The following is a 16,726-nucleotide window of genomic DNA, read 5'->3' as shown; positions in this document are numbered from 1 at the left end:
GCCTCCCCGCCAGTGGGGGGTTGCCGGATCCTGATGGATTGGGAATCAGTGTCTACTGTGACAGCCAGTATCCCGTTACTACCTTGACTAATTAATTGATGTATGCAGTTGGCATGGGTATGGTCGGGAACGTCAAAGGGAAACGTCCCCTAATATGCAGTTTAATTTAAATATAATTAGATATTATTAGTATAACAGTTTTAATTTCACAACGGTTTTTGGTGTGTTTTAGAGTTGTTTGTAGTGTTTAGTGTGTTTTAGATATAGGCTGAACATTATTTAATTAATAATATTTAATTCACTATATTATCTAATAGAAAAATTTTACTGAAAATTTAGCCATTCCGTGTGCTTAGTTCATGAGAGTGATTTGTTTCGTTGAGTACTATGAAAAAATATCCTTGGGCGAATTTCTTAATTTAAATGCTAATAAGTAATTAAACTGATTTTAAATTATTTATTCCTCACCATAAAATCTGACTTTATTGTTCTGTTTTATAAATATAAGTTAGTACAAAATACGGTACAATTATGTGTGATTAATGTGTATTTATTGAGGAACCACAACTTCTTCAGTTCAGTTCAACATTTTAGTTCAAAACTTACTACGAGTTTACGTTATATTTGATGTGGAGAACCGGATCGTAGAAGATTAAAAGTCACTGATAAGTAGTAGTCCTAGTAAACCAAATTTATAATGATGTCAATATATAATGTATGCAAATATATAATAAATGTATTTTAAGTATTCGATGATGTTCATAAGGCTACTATCATTAATACCTATAGGGCCTTCCATTCAAACGTAGCATCACGTAGTAAAAGGTTGCTCCATGATTCACGTAGGACATCCCTGAAAATTCTACGCACAAAATTCTATTTGATTTTTTAAATTGTGTGTGTAAACTCCTTTGTACTTGTTTATCGTGCGTTTTTAATTCATGAACATTGAAATATTAAATATTTTTTATTCATAGGTAATCACTGAATTAAGTAATATGACAAAATGACACGTTATTTAAATGGAATTTGACAGGATTACGTGTGCCAAAAACACTGAAAATTACGTTTCGAGGCCATGCAACTGCTCCCTTTTTCAAGTAATGACACGCAAATTACAATCCATTTTGTAAACAAAGCAATGTGATTGGAAATATCAGTGTCAACCTCAATAACAAAAAGCGTGTACGTAAAAACATGTACCATCACCAAAGAGTGTAGTGTCGCCCCAAATAAAGAAAAACACAAACAAAATCACACTAAGGGACTCAAAAGATAATTTGGGCACTTCTTACGATATCGTATTTCGTATATCTAAAAGAGTGCATCACTTTGGTACACATCTCATACACATATTTTGTACGTGGCATTACTTAGCAGATATTGATTTATTATGTCTTGACAATACATACTTTAGTTAATTTTTTCATTAACTCCATGCTTTTAATAGGTTGTCTTTATGTATTATACACATTATCTTTTTGGATTTTATAACTGAAGAGGAGAGTAATTGTAGGCTTTCGAAACGTTATATTTAAGTATTTTAAAAAGCTGTCTGTGAATATACCAGTTTCTCTTGGAAATCATTAATACATTTTAAAATGAATATTATTTATAATACTTAAATCAAAAAGAAAGGAAGAAAGTAACAACAGTTTTTTAACACTTCAGTATCAGTTTAAAACTTCGAGTTCTGTATAGCGTCTGAGGAAAGTAGCGGAAATATATGTACATATGTATTAGGAATTGGAATGTAGCCTGCGGTATAAAAGGCAAGGGGAATATATTCTATGAAAAAGTAAGTATAACTCTGTTGAAATTGTGTCCCGGAATATAGAGGCTCTACAATACCTGCTCTACCATTATAGCTAGTCCCACATCTCTCTCCCAGCGGCTTTGTGTTCCGTATAGCGGAGCGAGGTCTGACGGCAGCGAGGGGAATTTCATTTCAGACAAGAGCGCACAGTCTTCCTGGATGTGCTTCCCGGATAAAATCAATTTCACGAAGAGAGGCTTTCCGATATAAGAAGAATATGCGAGCAACTTGAAAATACTATTATATACGTTCTGCAGAGAAATATTGGTATAACGTAGAAATGTATGGCATTAATAAGGACAACCAGAAAACATATTCTTTGTTTAAAATGTTGGAAAATACATGTTCTTTGTTTAGAGTACATTTAAATATTCTTACTGAAATATAGTAATAAGTTATGAACACATATATCATGCCAATAAGTTTGGAACGTACTGTGTCGTTAATATAGGATAATTTTGTATTCATTGATTGATCTTACAGAAAACAAATAAACTCAAGAAACACGTGATTAAATATGGGGCGAGACTGTATTTGTTGTTTTTAATAAACTCTTCCGCCTGTGTAAACTTTGGTTGTAGGTTAATCACATGAAGAATGCGGTAGTTTTTAGTTCTATGGCACAAAACCATAAAAAGTCCTCAATTTCTAGGTCGTATATCTTAAACGTAATACGGATCATTAATTTTAGTTCAAACTAGAAGACACCCTTTCACACTTGAGTGGCCAGTCCAAATTTGCTGCGCTCGCTTCTTTCATCAGTTTACGGCTTTGGCCTAGAATATACTGCTGGTACTGAATGGCACATCGAATACGGTTTTTGTCCCTTATACATTTATTTCGGTTTAGTGCTATTCTTTGCTTCTTGAAATTTGATGGCAAATAATACGTAATGGCCAGGAAATGAGGGATATGATGTACTTTAGGTATCAACAATTTTAAGTTATACTCGTTTTCAAGGCGATGATGAAGAAAAGTTTACCTTTATGTTAGTTCTACCCATAAGAACAGTGTTAAACATCATGTACTGTTACGCTCTTATTTTTAGTCATACAATTCTGAGAAATGTCTTTTTAAAGGAATAATTATTACAAATTCAAATGCTTTTTAGATGTTTCGATGTTTATGTAGGTTAATCAATAAAATCTGAAACAGTTTTGTACCTTACGGTTAAATATAGGCTACCAAACTTCGCACTTAATAAAAATAATAAATAATTTTTTGATGCGTATTAATTGTATATTGAAATTATAAGTTTCTTCCAATTCTACAGCTAAAAATGAGGACATAATCGTGCATGATGTTTAACGTTATTTTTATGAGTAAAACGAAAACTTGTTTCACTAAATCCAGCTCTTCACATAATAGCCCTCATTGATACTGTACTTTAGAAAAGACTATACAATCTGTTGGTCTATGGAGCCACCTATTGAAATTACAAGAGAAATGAATATGATAATGGCTTAAACCTGATATCTGGCATAATTAAGTTATAGCAGTTGATATTTCACAGTTAAGACAAATTCATGTGTACACACATTTTTTTCAATTTTATGTGACAAACTTATGGCGTTCCTGTCACGATTCCTTCTGTTATTAAAATTTGAGAATTTGTTTATGAATTTCTTAAGGGAAATTTGTAGTACTTACCAACTACTTAGAATAACCCCAAATGAGATTTAAATATTTCTTATCTGTAGTACACCTATTAGCTTACCAGACCTTATTATCTTATAAGTCAGTAATTCAGTGAGTCAGTACGTCAGTCGCCGATCTTATACTGAAAGCAGATGTAACTTATGACACAAACAAAAAATAATTGGAATAAAAATAGAAGGAATAAAATATAAATAATTCAAAACATTATTGATAAAATAACTGCTTAACAGGTAAATTCTTTCCATTACCTGAAGTAAGTTTTTGAAATCCGGCGTTATCTGTGAACTATATTCTATATGCAATTTAATAGTAGCGCCGTATTCTAATTAATTTCAAATATTATCTTAACACTTGTGGTACATTATGAGTACATTTCACTTATTGTATACACTTTTAGTTTGAATGTGAACATCCTGTGATATATGGGGCATTTAACCACGAGGACCTCAAAAATGTGACCTACGATAAAAATAGTTTAGCCCATCACTTAGTACAGTATGAGCACTTTCAGTACCAGAAAGTGTATCACGTGACCTGAAATATTCGTCTGTAATACTTCCTTATCCAAAACGGAATATCTGTTAGCTCATTATGGTGTGAAAGAGACATACTCATTAATGTATTCATGTGCTGATAATATTTACTTCCAATCCGGAGCTGAAATTTTTGTGAATGAAAATTATCGTTCAGGAATACCCTTTACTAGATCCAAGTCGGAAAAGCAGTTACGCATTAGTTGAAGAATAAACGCACAAACCTATGTGTGTGTGTGATAACTATTTATGATTAGTGAAAATGCACACCTGACATATTCTCCAGTTTTTAAATTTTTAATTTATTTTTTTAATTTTGATATTTAAAGAATTAATAAATTGCTCTACTTTGAACACAATGAAATTCCAACGATGTAATTACCTTCTTTTTTGTGTCCATTGAAATTATTTTGATATCATAGTTTTTTAAACAATCCATGAATGACAAAATAAAATCGAAAGAAAATTACAAAAGAAACAAAAAGAAAATCGTTTACTATGGTATTATTCAGATACAATGTATGTATTATTATAATTTGTGTTCGGTTTCACGTAAAGCTAAATTATAGGACTTTTTATAACTTATACTATTTCGGAGAAGCAAACAAACTTAATTTAAGAGATTTTATGACGTCAGCTGAATTTAGTGACATTATTTTGTTCAATTAGTGAATTCCATTTTGTAACCTTAACTAAATCACATCTTTAAAATAACTTAAATGCAATAATATTGTAAAACAGTGTGGCATTGCGAAATCAAACCCATATAAGAAGAATATCGGGGGCACTGGAGTGTGTGCTATAATAAAATGACAAAATGTATTTCTAAGGTAAATATTGAGTTCTTGGAATTGGATAGCACAAATGCCTTTTCCTCTATAGCAGTCTGGAAACTATTATAAACGTGTTCTCTGCTCTGCGCGTCGCAGCGTTCATATCCCTTACGCTGGCAAACCTTATTTTCCCTTGAACACGCCAACCCTCTAGCGTCTCAGGAGGGAATTTCATTTTGTACGCTAACATCTTCAGAATTTCAGATCGGATAGCATCAATGCTTACTGCGAATAATTTGTGTGTGATGCCCATGTTATGTAACCTTAGCAATACTTAAAGTTTTAAAAATACTCATATATTGAAGAACCTACCAAGTCAGTCTTGACTTTGACATTTTGATTTATCCTCCTGATGGATTCTGCTTCACTGCGTAAATTTACTGTTGTAACTTTCTTTGACAATTACATAAAATTCACCAGTTTGTTCTTTAAAGCAGTTTATTCTTTACCTTTATATTTCTTAAGGCCAACTAGAGCAAAGTTTCAACTATCTAAATTAAACATTTCTTGGCCGTTAAATAGTTTACATTTCTTAGTGTCATATTTTGGAGTTATAACTCTATTGAAAATAATTAAAACTATGACTGATAAAAAGTAAGTTTTGTCTATTTGGAGAAATCCGCCGTGAACTTTTCACTCTGTCCTGACCCCTCTGAGCCAGGACATTATATTTTAAATAAATCCCAAGAATGGGAATTTTTCAATTCAGTTCTTTAATTAAGATCCTCATCGTAGTGTAGGGGTAAGACTGTGGATCTCTAACCGAGAGTCACGGGTTGGATTCGCGGGATGGACATTACAAATAGGTTTGATCCGTTTGGTATAATTGACTAAAATGCCACTGGAATAGAAATAACACACTTAAGAAAATTATTTAAATTTTGCAATAATGTGTCAGAGAACTTTCAGTGGCAATAGAAAAAGTAATAAAATGGTGTTAACAGATAATTTCAGGTAGATTCTGTTCGTCTAATTCATGAAAGTTTACCTATCAAAGTACTGATTTGTTTGGAGTAATGATCTGGTTCTTTATGAGAATTTAAAGATTGACATCTACTATGTATTCAAGGTTACAATCATTGCTTTAATAATATCACATCATTTACTATATTATAAGGTTAGATGGTAGGCCAAAGGATTTACGATATTGAAGATTGTGAATCCCCGAAGACTAAGCTCCCTGAACACGTAGCAGAGTCACAAACAGATGTGTCGGCTGCGCAATTCCATCCCATGAAATATCAATGTTACCCCCGTAGTAGTGCAGTTTGTCCCAGGTTTTACGCGGGTTTTGCCCGACACTATCACCCTCTGCGGGCCCATTCTCCCACCTCCGCGTCCCATAATACTGTACCGAGCACAACTTAGGTGTTACAATCTGGAACTTGACAAGCAATAAGGAGAAACTATCTTGCAAAGATTCATTACATGGAGGAAAATACATAAACGAAAAATCCAATATTCTAAAATTCGATGATCGTGATATACCAAAAGAATCATTAGTTAAAGATACATTTATTTACTATTTCTTCTCAAAAGGTAATACCTAAATATTTACTAGGGGAGGTGGTTATGGTTTTAAAAAAGGACGTGTACTGACAATTAAAAAACTGTTTCAGACGAAGAATGACTTAAAATATGAGACTACACTTATCTAGGTAAGTAAATTAAAGTATTGATGTATCAGATTAACTTATTCGAAAGGAAGATCACAGTGTTTACAATAATGGGTATTCAATTTGCCCAGTGCGATTTCTTTTAAATTGTGTTACCGGTTTTCTGTTTATTTTTATTACAAAAATTTAGGTTACATCTCATAAGATACTATTTTGGAAAAGAAAAATAGAAATATTATTTATCATTCTAAGAGAAGTATGTAGTAGGAATTTGGAGTAGATTTTTGTGGAATCTTACTATCAAACTTATTATCAGATTTTTATCATCACCCATTTTTATTTGAAAATAAAATAGTTAGAAATTTCCTAAATTCCTCAACTTTAATACTTTAAATTTCTATACTTCCTTGCAGATAGATCAAGAAATGTTCTACTTTTTCTGTCCTTAAGAAAGTTTTTTAAAGGACTACGAATTGAAATAAACAACACTTTTCCAACAAAAATCAATTTCACTATTCAATTGTTCCTTCACTTCTGGTTGTTCTTTATATCACCCAGTGAGTTCTGTGCTCTAGTTTAAGATCAGGAAACGATGTAATCTATTTTGAGTTGACGCATTTTGTATGAAACGTATGCGTCCTCATCCCTTTCAAGACGCTTCTTGGGCGAATGTCTAGTCAGCCTGGGATAAAGGATTTGATTTAAAAATTATCCGTTAAATTTTTGGTAATATAATACACGTGGCATGGCATACTCATGCCGGATTATTCAAGAACGTAGAGCTTTTTTTAACGCTATGGATTTATATAATATTAGTTAATCTAAAAATCACGTCAGTCAAATTGTGCAGTATTTTTGAAGCATTTAATATTGTGAACGAGAGGAAAATTAAACAATTTTGGTGTCATAACCGAGCTTGTTACGATACAAGCTCAAACAATAACCCTGTGATGATGCCGTTTGGTTTAACTAATTCTTAGTTCTTTAAAGATATCATTTAAATTAAAGAAAATATGACCTAAGAGAATATCGATACCGGAAGTCAAATAATTTATTCACTCAATGATGAATTACACATTTCAGGAGTACGCCCCTTAGGAACAACGTCCGACGTAACGAAGAAAACCAAAATTGGAATTTTTTAAACCTAATTATATTAATGTTTAAAGAAGGAATGATCTGAAAAGGTTCGTTTAAAATAACTGTTAAAATCACTCATTCAGGTTTGCCTCACATTCATGAGTTGGAGCTCTGTAATTGTCCGAGACGGCAAAGTGGTTCACACTTCCATTCTGTTGTGGTGTCTAAAGATGGAACGTGAAGCTGAGGAAACTTTGCTTTTGACAAGTTATAACTTAGGACTTGTCGCATTCACGGTACATTTATGATCAAAGCAACGCTGGCTTAGATAGGTTTCCTTTACCACCAGAAAACACTGAGCTAAAGTAAACCGAAATGCCTTTATAACTATTGATGTGATGCTTGTAGGACGAACATTCATTAATGAATTTATTTAGTTTCGAAATACCTAGAAAAGCGCAATTTGCAAGTAGGGTTATGTGGAGACTTTTACATAGTAGTAGTATGTCACACCATGTGATACGTAACCGTTTTCTCTAAAGTTGCATGCAAACTTTCTTCTTGGAACAGAATTATAATCAGATAGCAAAATAACTTTTACATCTCCAAGTAAGCATAAGAGAAAATATGATTGAGTCAAACTCCATGGATAGACAAGCACATTCATCGAACTCATCCTTGTCCATATAGAAATGAAGTTTCAGGAAAAATGTTACGTTTACCAGGACTTGAGATATCTTGTGAATATTTAGGCTATACAGACGCTTAAAAAAAATGCCATAGGATACAATTTCCTTTATGAAACACGAAATTGCCTAACTAGAAATGAGCTTATATGGAAAATTTCAAGTCCATAACTAAATTCGTTCTTGAGATATCCAGTGGAAACAGGCTCACAGTATCAGCACTTAAAAACAATAAACACATATATCAGTTAATTGAAATAACAATATTATTTGCGAATAACAATCATATTCGAATATTTTGGAAGGATACAACTTCATATAATTATTCCATAAATATAATTTGTAAAGTTTTAACAAAATATTTTCGTAAGTATGTAAAATAATGAACTAATGATAAGAAATAATAATTTACGTGATTATTGATTTATTTTTTATAAATTGCTTGGACTATAATAAAATGGCTGTATTGTTCATAATACTAAAATTTGGTTATAATAATCCATTAATATTATAATCATATTTATTTTTATCAAAATCCTTCTTAAATGCCCTTTGTACGATATAGAACGCGTATCTCTTATCATTGTTAAAGCAAAACACGTGTGTGTTTTTATAGGAAATTAGGTTTTCGTTCAGCTTACATCCAGTTTACTGCAATTGCATGCGTTATTGTCAAGATTTTCCATTAAATTCTCAGGGTTGTTTCGCTTCAATCATTCTCGCAAAATTGAATTTTTTCAGAGAGAATTTCCAACAAGCGTTGCGTTAAAACGAAATTTGCGTTTACTACCAAAATGCTCTAGGGAAAATAGTCCTTAGATATATTTAATCTATTGTTTGAAATAATAAAGACACATTTAAGTGCTGTTTTTGTAAATTTGATATCAGGAAATAAAAATTTCAAAATCTTTTTATTATTGCTTGAGAGTAAACTATATATTAAAAATAAGGATAATAATGTTTTATACGAAATTAGTAATCTTTTAATTCTGAAATGAAAGTTATACTAGAATGCAGATCACAATGGAGACTAATTCACACTTAACATAACTGTATATTTCAAAAGGTTTTTGAACTAGAGAAATAACATAATTATGTAAAAGGACAGTTAAATAGTTTTAAATATTTATCTCTAGATCCAACGAAAATACCACAAAACAAAGAAAGTGTTGGTCTTAATTTAGGTTTGTAAAAAGGAAAAACCCTCATATGCATGTCATATTGAGGCTCATGTGCCTAAAATGACCTGATGTTATTGCTGGGTCAGTGAATTGAAGGGTATAAATATTGTGGGATTTGATGTTTGTAATAGTTTTAGGTAGAAATAACAGTTATTTCAAACTTAAATTCGAATGAAAGCAATATTGTCAGGCTCTGAATATGGTATATATTATAATTCATGTTTTATATAAATAACAAACGAAAATTTGAAAAAAAAACCAGTGTTCTATAATGTGAACTATAATAATCATAATAATTTTCATGTCTAGTGTGAACGTACCAACTCATATTAGTAACGACATAACGACAAGGAAAAGTGTTTTGAGTGAGTGAGGGCTGGGAGCTAGGAATGATATGCTGGGTGAAACCTTGTATAGTTAGTTACAATATAATGGCCGTAACATCTTCATGGTTATCCAACGTTGCTACATACGGATTGGTTAGTGGAGTGTTATTATTTTTTCTCCGTCAGGGAAGGAGAAGGAAAAACCCACGGACTTCGCTCGTCTTATAAGTCAAACTTTCCTTATACACATTTGGTACATTATTGAAATAATTTTGAACCATTCTGATTTAAACAATTGTTGATACATCTTTAATTCTTTTATATTGAGGTTAGGTAGATCTTCTACCAGAATACGCAAAGGCTTATTTAGACTTTTTGACATTCTTTTTAATTATTCTCTTAAATTATGTTTTTTTTTTTTGACCTGGAAGTCAACAGTATCAATGTAGTCTATATTTTTGATGACTGACGTTGATATAACATCAATTTCATGTTTGAAATTCGGTTTATGTATCTTATCTTTATGTAGTATACATCGTTACTTACTGTAAATCAGTTTAACTACATGTACTGTAGCTAGACAGTTATTGTACATTAGTTTAAGTAAAAAGATATATAGCTGTGAATGTGGTTTGTGTAAATGTTCAAATTACGACACACATAACATTATGACCTGTAAAAATATTTGATTTGGTATTTTTATTATAACCAAATCAAAACAGTTCCGTTTATGTGAGGATAATTAACTATCCTATCATTTTGACTACTAAAAAAGTGCAGTTGGCCTCTGATGTCTTTTTAGAGAGAATTCCTTTGTCGATTTCACAACAAACTAAGTTGGTTTCCGTTAATTTTGGTTAAATATTTTGGAATTGTTATAACCGCCATAAGTATAAGTTTTTTGTTTTAAAAAAAATTAGAACATTTGCTATGAAAATTCAAGCCTTCACTATTTCATTAAAAGTTTTTTTAATTGATTTAGATAGCAAATGTTTTGACGTAATGTGATCAATAAAACCTTGATAATACTAATGGTACTGACCGTGTAAGCTTTAGCATTATGAAAAAAACTTCTAGTAACTGTCCATGAAGAATTATAAAAACGCTTTTACGGTTATAATGGTTATAATTTTTAGGTCATATGTTGAAAATTGAAATATGAATACAAATTTCAATAAACCACGATACTAGTATAACTTGGTATCAATTGGAATTAATCCCATAAATTCGCCATGTTAAAATATTGAAATTTTTAGGGTATGTCCATTTATTTAATTTAAATGAAGTGAAAGCAGATTATGATCCATCATTATGCGACCAATTGTACATATACTCGAATACTACCTTTGTGATCTAGTTATCGAATCGGAAAAAGAGATTTTTTCTTCAGAAAAAAATCTGTTTCCTTTAATCCTTCCATGAACTTATCACTCGTCTTACCTTCGAGCAAGAACAAAAATTAACGATATCTTAAAATTCAAACTTTGAATACTGATGTCTATTATGTGAAATGTTTGGATAAGTAAAAGTCTATTTTGTATTGTGCAGGACAAACCTTACAATTTTTTAATGTTCACACTCATATAAATTTGATGTAATTATCTGTTACATATTGTGAAATTACTATCTATCTGATATCATTTTAATACTGTCGGATTTTAAATGTTATAAGTGTTTGAGAATGGGCAACATTTATTTTGCCTGGTGGTGTAATTTCAGGGTTCACATATTCCTGACATAGCTGTCTGAGGTAATCTATGAGGTCTAAGTATATTTGAGTTAATTAGATATTGACCATCTACCACTGAAGGGAATGGACATGGAGCATTTATTCATGACAAGGAATTTATTTTGAAAAGAACTCAACAATGTATAGTTTTGAAAGGAAGTTTCATCTCTTAAAAAGGATTTTTTAATCTCACTCGAATAAGGAAATAGAAATATATGAAATTAAATAAAAATGTTTTTGTTTTAGAAAGATGCGCTCTTACCGCTTATAGTATTACATTTTCTAGCAGGGAGGAAAAGAAGGTGACAGAGTCTCGCACATCACCTTACGAAACTCGGCTCTCATGAATTCCAATTCAATTTTCCCAGCCAATACATCATCCGAGACAGCCTTGGTGTCATTGTGCTCGCGCTGCGCCTTGGCCTCACAGCAAGAATACATTTATCCGTGTTATTCCTCACATTGCAGAGAAAATAAGAATTTGTGTGCGTGTGTATGTATGCGTATGTTTGTGCGTGTTTTCATCGAAACTATTCTGGTACTGCGTTTTTCAAGTTCTATATGTTCCATTTATTCATATAAATTTCTCTGAAATCCACTTCAAAAATTTGTACTTTATGTACCACAATGTATACATAATATATCAAAGCAAGAGACATCATACTTTAAACAAAATCAATAATCAATCGAATTTAAACTATTTTTTGAACTTACACTTCTGTTACATACATACTTCTGATACTCGGTCACTTTTAAATGCCGTATTTGTTTTTATCTCATTTACCCTACGTCTGTTATATTCCCTTGGTCACTTAGAAAATCCAAAAATAGGTCTAGTTATCGTCCAGTTATTCTTCTTTGTTTACCTCAGTCGATTGAGCGAGGTTTTGTATTAGTTCTTTGAGATAGTACTTTTAATTAAGTTGTGTTACAATTATATTAATACAATTATTTGATATTATAGTTGTTACTGCAAAACATTTGTATTAAATATGTATTTAATGCAATATGTTTACTTTACTCAAATTATGAGTTCCAGTTCCTTATCTAATTAACACCATTTATATCGTATTGAAATTGACTACACTGCAGTCGAAAAAGTATTAAATCGAAATGTATGTAATCCAATAGTACAAAATAAAAACAGGACACTAATATTTATGACTTTCAAACTAACTTCGTATAGTATGTGCAATTAACGGTTAGTGTGAGGTATCAAATTTTGGCGCCGCGCCGTATTCTAAAAAGGATATTACTTAATAACACTTAATAGTATGATGTAATATTAACGTTTGGTAAATTTATGTTTTGATGATATTGATCATACCTCGTTATTCAGACTAGATGTATCCTTTCAAACGCTACTGCGTTTCTACTTCTATATTAAAAATCAAAATTTGTAAAACGTTGTGCCTTAAACAACTAGCTCTGACGTCATAAACGTCTAGACATTAGTTTCCTCCATATTATGCACCTATTCAACACTCATAATTGGACAAAAGATTATATGTTAATTGATTTTGCCAAAATTTAAATTCTTATAGTTTTGTGTTTTAAGTTTTACATCAATCAATTTTTGCTTTAAGCTTATTTGATTTTGAATAGGTTAAGCAATTTTTTTATTTTATATTTAAAGTATAAGTTAATAATTTACTGTATACGAAGTGAGGTAGAATGGTAGAGAGGGATTCATACCCCTAACTCTGCCTCTATAATAAAGACATTTTTCATTTCATTTCATTACCAATAATCCCTGTATAGTGCGTTTTAGCATGATTAATTTATATTGCGATTCGCCCATTCCTATATTATGGAAGGTAGTATATTTTCCGAAATTTCAAAGGGTGCAATTATAGCTTCAAAATAAATTATCGATTGTACATTAATACCGCGCTTCGATTACTAATTATTTTGTTCTGCCATGACTTCATTCTGGTTGCTGATACAAGGCAAGCCACGTGATAACCACGTGGTTGTATCCAGACGACCTTGAGCCATTATGGCGTCGCAATGTAATTATTCCCGCTCGACGACGCTCTACTTAATGCGCCACCCACGCCACCCCTTCCCGCCCCCGCAACCCCTAGACATTCCCACCCCTAAGACTAAAGAGGAGCTCTCCTTAACACTGCTTCCTTAATGCAACCTAAAGGAGCACTTGTGTAACACTGACCTTGTTCTGTATCGACATTCAGGGCCTCGATATAATCCATACTGCAAACAACTCAACAATTTTTTTTATTTCAGAAATTTAAATTTATGAATTAGTGAAATTAACGAATTAGGTTAAAAATTATGTACAGATTAATCATCAACCAATAAAGTTATTACTATATACAGTTGTTATACAAAACAGACTACATAAAAACGAATGATTTAAACATTTTTTTTTTGAGAAATTTAAAAGAGCGTGGTGAAGTAATTTTTACAAAGCTTCCGAATAAATTTACTGTGAAGTTCAAATTTCGTCAATATCAAACAATGCTATGATAAAAATCCTATGGAATATTTAGTGATGGCTTACTTCATTAATGGGTTGAATGTCACCTGATTGATAAGATTATCGACACTAATTACTTTTAGTACATCGTTTGAAGGTTTACCTAAAATTTCTAAAACCCTATAACTAAATGGTGTACGAAAGGAAGAGGGATAATCTCAATATTCTAAATTTCCTAATCAGTAAATTGCTATCAAAGCAAGAGAGATAAATCAACACTTTATTTTTATCAAGCCTAGATGAAGTTTTTATCATATGAGAACTTTCCAAACCACTGCATTTATAGAACTCGTCGGTGCAAGAGGCAAGGTCATAACTGTGGTGGTTGGTGGAGCAGAAGTCCTATAGGAAATGGAAGTATAAATATTCCGAGTCCTTGTGATTTCCACCAACGTAATCTGAGTAGACCGTCACGCACAATTGTCACATTTTTGTTGATTTTTTGATAATTGTATCAATTGGCGCTAGTAAAAGGATTCTAATGTGAGCTGGATAGGGATTCCAGAATCATGAATTTTGAAATTACATTCCTCTGATTTTTACTGCATGTCAATGGAGAAGTATACCATCGTTTTATTAAGCCCTCAATGAGAATATCTTGCTACATGAATGCATACATTACATAAATTTAGATAAGATGTTTTGAACAGAACTAAATGCGAGTTACTTGATGATGAACTGGAGACAAGACGATTCCTGCTTTTAACACGATTGTAGAGCGTTGGGAAGCAGTCGTTGGGTAGCCGTTATGTTCTGTCTGAGCAGGTCTCTCATTTCTCATGCACTCTGTGCCCCTCGGGTTCACTTTCAGTCTGTTTATGTTTGTATTAAAACCCTCTCAATCAGAGGAGTGTACGACTCCTTGGCGGCGGTTTTATAGTATGCTATTTGCGTCTTTAAGGTCTTTAAGTAGGTCATTAACCCGTGTGTATGTGGGAATGAATCTAGTAATTGGAGTGCTTCTTCAAATCACTTGAGGCCAGACATATTTGGTAATATGGGGGATATAGACTAGTTAATGGCGCAGTCTAGCGGGTATGGCGGTAATCACTTTATAATCAAGTCAAGCAACGTCGAGCGTGGTTGCTTCTTGGATGGGTGACCGCTGAGTGACCTTTCTTTGCGAGCAACCCGCCTGCCCGGCCACTTATGGTGGTTCTATGCCCAGGTTAAGTTCTAAAAAGGGCTTCTTACCTCCAAATTTCCCTGGTAAAATAAGACATCTCTTACCTTTAAAATTTTAATCTTAATTTTTTTAACGATTAGGGACTTCCGAGATTTCTGTATGAAAGGTAGTATTCCACTTGAGCACGTAGGGGGTAGGGCTAAGTTCATCCACCTCCGTGGGAGTGAGTTAAATTACCTACATGTATTTTAGTTAGACAGTTACTGTATAGTAGTTTTAAAGAGGCATACTGAGAGAAAGTAAATTTCGGCTTTTCTGTCCATGAAAGAATAGCATTCCTTAAAAAACCTATTATTTTATTTTCTTTAGTCGTTTTTATGGTATCAAAACATTTCATTAGAAATCAGAGTAACTTTAATTTTTATGAGGGCAAGTAGGGTCGTTTCATTGAAAAAATTGTATATTAATAATCTATAATAGTAGTCTATAAAGTAATATATTACTCCCTAAATATGCAAAACTCCCATATGAAACATATAATAACAGGATCCAGTAGAGATTCAACATGAAAATATTTGACGCAGTACATAAAAAAGTATGTTATGTTTATAATAATTTAAGCTAACAATAAGGCTTCAAAAGAAACTTTAGTATCAGAGACCTTTATTGTAATAAAATGTCCAAATTTGTGGTAAGCCCGATTTGAAATTTAATTTACCCCAAGATTAGATTCTTACGAATCAGATTACTTAGGGTTTAATATCTTAAACACGAATTTGGTGTTATTTTAAATATACTTTTGTGCTTGTTCGAAATAAATTCTTTTATACCACAGTGACCCTGAAATGAATGAGAAAGCGATGCTGCAAATATTGTTTAGGCAATGTGCCATCTAAAATGTTTAAGGTAAAATAAACCGTGCCAGTAGCACATAAACGCGTCTTAGTGTGTGTCGCAAAATAATACTCCTTCTTGTGCTTTCATTTCATTTGCGACGTTGTTGTGGTAACATCAATAGTTTCCGAGGACAAATCAAATTACCCGCCCGGGGCTTACCCACCTGCACGACGCCATATTGCATTATCGCGCCGGTCCCGTGATATTGTATCGCGGCGAAACGGAAAATTGCGCTCGAGCTCTCCAGACGAAATAAAATTGCTACGGTGTTTTGTGGCGGTGTTATTCTTGCCTCTCGAGCTCATAATGGGATCCCGCCGCTGCTTGGCTACGGGCAATATTTTCTGACGCGGAGACTGTATATATATGCGTAGAACTGGGTATTTGGTATATTGTGGAATAGTGGTACAAATAATAACACATTTTTACTACTATCGTAGGTTACTATCACAGACAGGTAATTTTATTTACAATGCTGCCATTAAATCAATAAACGATTTTCTTGTTAAAAGTGAAATATTCAGAGTATTGCATCAAAGCTAAGTTCTGACCATTCGTTAACAAAAATCTGTAAATATTCAACCTATGAGCTGTAAACGATCCTTACTTTCTCCAAAACGCCTGAAGATTTGGATTTTCATCAAACAAAAGAGTGGTAGCACACGCACTCACTTAATGGTCCAAAGACGAGAAAGTCAGTGAAGAATATGCATCCAAGCATTAAAAAAGTAAAAAATGTCTTAT

The sequence above is a fragment of the Homalodisca vitripennis genome, chromosome 2 (genome assembly GCF_021130785.1).
Source record: "Homalodisca vitripennis isolate AUS2020 chromosome 2, UT_GWSS_2.1, whole genome shotgun sequence".
In the NCBI taxonomy this organism is placed as follows: domain Eukaryota; kingdom Metazoa; phylum Arthropoda; class Insecta; order Hemiptera; family Cicadellidae; genus Homalodisca; species Homalodisca vitripennis.
This window is presented reverse-complemented; position numbering follows the sequence as displayed.